Source organism: Cucurbita maxima, unplaced genomic scaffold (assembly GCF_002738345.1).
Source record: "Cucurbita maxima cultivar Rimu unplaced genomic scaffold, Cmax_1.0 Cma_Scf00133, whole genome shotgun sequence".
NCBI lineage: Eukaryota > Viridiplantae > Streptophyta > Magnoliopsida > Cucurbitales > Cucurbitaceae > Cucurbita > Cucurbita maxima.
Genome location: NW_019272149.1, coordinates 110033 through 116639, shown reverse-complemented (window position 1 = coordinate 116639; position 6607 = coordinate 110033). Strand labels below are relative to the sequence as shown.

The 6607-nt window shown below is 36.9% G+C and overlaps 1 non-coding gene across 1 annotated transcript; it reads right to left on the bottom strand.

The window, feature by feature from the left end:
- Positions 1-4607: 4607 nt before the first annotated feature.
- Positions 4608-4681, bottom strand: TRNAI-AAU. The gene has a single exon. It is a non-coding gene; the product is annotated as a tRNA-Ile (tRNA).
- Between the last annotated feature and the right edge of the window lie 1926 nt (positions 4682-6607).

The following is a 6607-nucleotide window of genomic DNA, read 5'->3' as shown; positions in this document are numbered from 1 at the left end:
ATTTTTCAGGTTAAGGCAAGGCATTTCTGTACGGCTGACGACGACATCGCAACTCGAGACCATGGCACATGCATAGGGCAGTGGTATTTATTTTCTTAGTCTTAGGCTAGAGTAGGATGTTTTTTTAACTTAAACTCTTATTCATTTTTATTTAGTCTTTTGTTGTATTGTGTTAAAGATGTTTTTGAAACACGTAAGTCCATGGCTGTGTTTTAAGATAAAGGTTATGTTTTATGGAATTTAAATGAAGTCTTTTGCAATGTTTATGTATGTTTACAGTAGCGACCTTAAATTAAGTAGAAAATTTTGGGTCGTTACACATGGTGTTGAAGGATGGGGTTTCAATGGACCCAACAAAGGTTGAAGTTGTCACCAAGTGGGTTCACCGGACTGTAATTACTAAGGTACACAATTTCTTGGGATTAGTAGGGTACATTAGTGAATCGTACGAGATTTTTCCAAGATAGCCTCATCGCTCACGCACTTGACTAGGAAGGGTGTTTTGCTTAGTGAATCGTACGAGATTTTTCCAAGATAGCCAAGATCTGAAGTAGAGGTCAGTGTCGGCCCTAGTGCTCATAGCTCCAGAGAGCTCAGGAGGTTATGTGATTTATAGTGACACCACTAAGAAATGGCTAGGATGTATAGTGATGCAAATTAGAAGGTGATAGCTTGTGCTTCCCTTCAGTTGAAGGACTATCAGAACTACCTCTCCCATGACTTAGAGTTAGCTATGGTAGTGCTTGTACTTAAATTCTAGTGGCTACTTGTATGGAGAGAATTACGATATTTACACTAACTACAAGAACCTGAATGTGTTGAGACGAGGTAGGTGAATGGGAGTTGTAAGGACAAGAGATAGTTCAAGCTACCAATGAGGCCCTGAAAAAGATTAGAACAATAATGTGCATGACTTAGAATAGATAAAAGAGTTAAACTAAAATGAGGCATATGAGTTTAGGGGACATGGTATTCTTGAAGGAGACTCCTTTGAAGGGCGTCCTAAGTTTCAGATGTAAAGGAAAGCTGAGCCCATGCTTTATTGAACCATTCAAAATCTTAGATCAAATCTGTCACAACAAAATTTTCGAGGCTTCGAAATCTCGGATCGTAACCCAAAAGGAAAAAGAGAAAACAAACAAAAATAAAAGAAAAGAAAAGTACAAGTTATAATATTATTTAAATAAAACATAATAAAGAGAATTTTTTTCAAAATATTACAAAGGGAATACAAATTAAACAAGGAAATACAAAAGACTCCAAAATGACTGAAAGGTTACTGACACTTTGGAAAGATCCCCTTTATTACTGCACAGCTCTTAAACGCTCCTCAACCTCGACTGGCAGCCTGCGAAAACTTTTAAAAAATAGGAAACCTAGGATGAGTATAAAAATTATACTCAGTAAGTCACCTACTTGTAGGCTCTCATCACATTCTAAGCTTAAAAGATTCCTACGGACTTCTCTTTGGCTATAGGACGTCTGGTTCTAGTATTAGGCCCTTAGGGCTTCTTTGGTTCTCCATCCTTTCATTTAAATCATAAAAGTTCCTTATGCCAAGCTTTAATGACCAGTGTCTTTCTACGAGGCGCAACATTTGCATGGCATTCTAAGACTATATGGTATCTTACAAGGGGGTGTGCTAAGTACCTCCTAGGCCCATGATAGACCACCTTATTGGGGGGCGTGACCCCTCCTTTCCCAGCTAGTGGTCTGTAAGACATGGGGACACTTTTCCATGCAAAACGGCTAGGAACAGTGAGTTTTATTAGGAACCCTTGGTCCTCCCACGAAGCTATAGACACCGTTCATACAAATTGTAGCCTAAGAACACTCCTAAGGTACTTTGTTTGCCGTGGTGATCTGATAGGCTCCTTAGGTCTAGACTCAGTGACTTGTCACTTCTAACCACAAATCCCTAGGCTTATCATATTATTGGGTCATGGAAAATAACTGAGTGTGAATACAACCGTCATCTAGCATTATCATACATAATTCATACAAAGTAAACATACACGCTCAATGGGGTGATAACATCCATCAAGCCTCCTAGAGGGCAAAGTTCTCAATTTCTCACCCTCTTTTCAGCATGAATTAAACATATACATAAATAGTGGAGGATTAAAGCATACTTGCAACACTCGAGTAACACTCAGAATATTACACATAGTATATCCATACTCATAACAATCAAATTAACTACATTATCTCATGGAAAGCTACCACCTAAGGTAAATGCATTAGCATGCATGCATTTCAAGCGATTCCTACAATTATGGCTTCCTAAATACCATATGGTGACTAACATGATTGATGCGTGACTTTCGTTTAGTGTTTCTAGACAAATAACGTATCCAAAAATACTCATTTTGTCCAATTAGGTCCTAATTCACTTAAAAATATGATTAGGATTAGAATCGAGATAAAAATCGAGCAAACAGAAGTCGAACAGGAAGGAAACTAAACTTCATGCATGCAACACATGCTTCAAATCGCCGGAAAGACGCTCCACGCGCCCATACGAATGCGCTTGACGGAAGAGGACGCACGTCTAGGTGCTACCATGGCGTGCTCAAGTTGGTCAGCAGCTAATGAGTCATGGGTTCAAATCTGGAGGTGCACGCTGGGAAGTGAAATTCCTTATGTTGACGCGTGGCACCATGCAGATCTGATCAAACATCCTTTGAGTCAAACTTGGTCAGATGTGGGTTGGAAGACCTATCATGTGTTGCATATCGAGTGGAGTCGCATCGCTCCATAACGTGCCTGACGCATTGTTCCACCCAATCGTTGACGTGTTTCCCTCAAGCTGTCCAACGCACTTTCCCTCCCGCAGGTTGACACGTGGCTCGCCGCAACACAAAATCTGATTAACTTTTTCATTTTTAAATTTTTCATTTTTTCTCATTTTCATTCTTTTGATCTAGACTTCATGGTGATTTGTTTTATTCGAAGAATTTTAAATTGTAATAAAAACTTCGTCCTAATATATTTTCTTGAATTTTCACATCATCACATACTAAGTTATGAGTCTTCAAAGTCAGTTCATTCACCTCCTTCTTGTTCTTGGAAGAACTCTCGAAAATCCGCCTTTAGACCAAAATTTCGGCTATGATTCTTCATGAATACTGTGGGGAATCCTTCCTATAAGAACATATCGAAATATTAGACCTTGACTCGTAAGAAATGGCTCATTTCAGAAGAAAAACGTTGAAAGGTTACCTCACGCGTCTCCTCGGTTCATGACAGAAAAATAGGACTCCAGCCACCCAAATCTTCTTCTTCCTTCCAAGAAAGGCTCCTTGCATCATGGTCTTGACTGGAATGGGCTCCTACGGTAGTTTTCAGTGAGTCTTCCTGTTTTCTTTATTGTAGGTATTTTTTCATGGCCTCTCATGAACTCGTAAAGTAACTTGAGGGTGAAATGATAGTTGATTTTGACCAGTTACATAATAAAACATTAAACTAACTCTCAAATTAAGTCATTATGTTTAAATTTCATAGTGTTATAACCCCGTATCATGAAAAGATATTATTTAAATGACGTCTTATGACATGTATAAGAATGGGGGATTATGAGACAAAAAATAAATCCATTTTCTTTATTGTAGGTATTTTTTCATGACCTCTCATGAACCCGTAAAGTAACTTGAGGGTGAAATGATAGTTGATTTTGACCAGTTACATAATAAAACATTAAACTAACTCTCAAATTAAGTCATTATGTTTAAATTTCAAGTAATAAATAAGAGAATACTAAAGATTCGAGCCATAGAATTTCTAAATTACCCGTTTAGCTTCTCATTCTCAGCCATGGTATTGATAGCATAACTCTTCCGGCAAGAATTATAGCGCCTGTTCAATTTGTGTGCAGGTGTCTCAACCATGTGAAGATCAAGTCTCCTCCAGAATATAATAATAGTAAAAGGAACTATGGTTCCAATTACCTTCTCTGGAGAACGGCGTTAATAGAGTCAACGTATGGCTCAAAATCATATGAACGTATTATCTATCGTGGGATGATTTCATAAGTTAAATATAACTCATAGTGTTATAACCCATATCATGAAAAGATATTATTTAAATGACGTCTTATGACATGTATAAGAATGGGAGATTATGAGACAAAAAATAAATCCACTTGATTTGTTGTGTAACCCAAGGGCATCATTCTCTTTAGTGCACCTAAAAAAAAAAATTCCGATGCAAGTATCAAACCTATGACCTTCACATTCTTAGCACGACACTCTAACAAACTAAGCTAATTGGCCATAAGTTTTATGCACATTACGAATCAATAGCTCTTAATCCAGTCAATTGAGTTTAGGTTACATAATTTTATAAATAATAAATTTACAACTTTAAGTCATTATCTTTTAAAGTTTGTGATGCTTTAATCCCGTCCCATAACATTAAAGATATCATTGAGAATTAATTAAATTGACCCAAGCAAGTGTCAAACTTGTCAAACTTTCGCTTTTTGTTAGCAGACGTTCAGGTTTTATGCATAATAAAACTTAAGACTTGAGATTTTAAGTCATTATCTTTAAAGTTGGTAGTGTTATAACCTTGTATCATGAAAAGATATTATTAGGAATCAATGAAATTGACCCATGCAGGTGTTAAACCTGCAACCTTCACGTTATTAGCACGACGCTCTAACCAATTGAGCTAATAGGCCATAAGTTTTAAGCATATTGTAGATCGTTAGCTCCTAATCCAATCAATCAAGTTTTAGGTTACATAATTTTATGCCTAACAAACTTAAAACTTTAAGTCATTATCTTTTAAAGTTTGTAGTGGTTTAACCCTGTATTTTTAAAGATATCATTGAGAATTAATGAAATTGACCCATGCAAGTGTCAATAATGTTAGCATGACGTTCTAACAAACTTGGTTTTATGCACATTCCAGATCAATAGCCCATGCAAGTGTCAACAATGTTAGCACGACGTTCTATCAAACTTAGTTTTATGCACATTGTAGATCAGTAGCTCAAATCGAGTTTAGTTTTATATCAAGAAGAATAAATTAAATTAACCAATGCAGGTGTCGAACCTTCGAACGTCACATTATTCGCACGACGCTCTAACCTGATAATATTTGCTAAAACCACCGAACATAAATGGTGGTGAATGTTCTTTATTTATAATGATTTAGAGAATAAAGAATTATGGTAAATTACAAATAATATGGAAATAACAATAAAATAAAAGAATAAAAAATAAATAGAATATATTTCCTTCTAATAAAATAATAAAAGATGAAATAAAAAAGATCCACGGTTCAAATTTGATCCTTATCAAAGTGGGTTGTGGGTCTTGGGTTGGTGTTTGTAGAGGGTACGGTGTAGAAAATTGGTTATGTATGGTGATTGGAGTGAATAGGGACGAGTCAAGGGGTAATGTGATTGTTGATATCTGGGTGTGTACCCACTAACCATATGGGTTTCCCCTTCGTTTCAGAATTTTCCATTTATACATCTCTTTCTTTCGTTTCTTTCAATTTTGGTCATGGTATTATGCAAGGCAAATATGTAGATATTTTCTTTTAATAAACGGTCAAATATCCTTAACACCCCCCGCTAGCCGAGCGTCGGATTTGAATGAACGTGAAGCTTGGATCTAAAAAATTCAAAGAGATGTCAAGAAACATTTTTTGTGAAGATGTCAGCAACATGTAGATGGAAGTTATTGTGTGCGAAGTTTGCCAACGATAATAAAGATGGGAAGGTACATATTGTGTGCAAAGTTTGCCAGTGATAACAAGTTCTCGAAGGAAATGATAATCTAGTTCAGCATGTTTATCCTGCTTGTGAGAAATGAGATTAGAGCTAAAAAAAATAGCACTTTTGTTGTCACATAAGAGCAAGGGATGCTGTGAAATAGGTGCCTTGAGGTCATGCAAAAGATGCATATCTAAAAGATGTTCAGCAGCAGTTGTGGCAAGAGCACAATACTCAGATTCACAGTTAGAGCATGAGACAGTAGGTTTCTTTTTGGCACTCTAAGAAACGAGATTGTTACCAAGATAATAGAATAGCCAGATGTAGAACGAATAGTATCGGGACAACCAACCCAATCGACATCCGAAAAAGCCACTAGCGCACTAGGAACAGTGGATGGACGAAAGGTAAGACAAAAGTGAAGTGTTCCTTTGACAAAGCGAAAAATATGTTTGACAGCAAGAAATTGATCTGCAGTAGAGACATGCAAAAATTGACTGTCAGAATTGACAGCATAGGCAATATCTGGATGCGTAATCGTCAAGTACTGAAGGGCACCAACAAGAGATCTATAGAGAGTAGGATCAGAGAAAGTAGAAGCATCAGTAGTCAGACGTTGAGAAACAACCATGGGAGTGTGGACAGGTTTGCTATCGAGCAACTGAGAACGAGTAAGAATATCTTGGGCATATTTTAACTGACTAATAAAGAGACCATCAGGAGTGGGTGAAGCTTCAAGACCAAGAAAGTAACTGAGAGAACCCAAATCTCTGGTAGCAAACTCAGAAGGAAGCTTGCCAGTAAAACTGTCAATAAGAGATGAATTGTTGTCGGTAACAATAATGTCATCAACATAAAGAAGCAAATAGATAAGGTTAGATT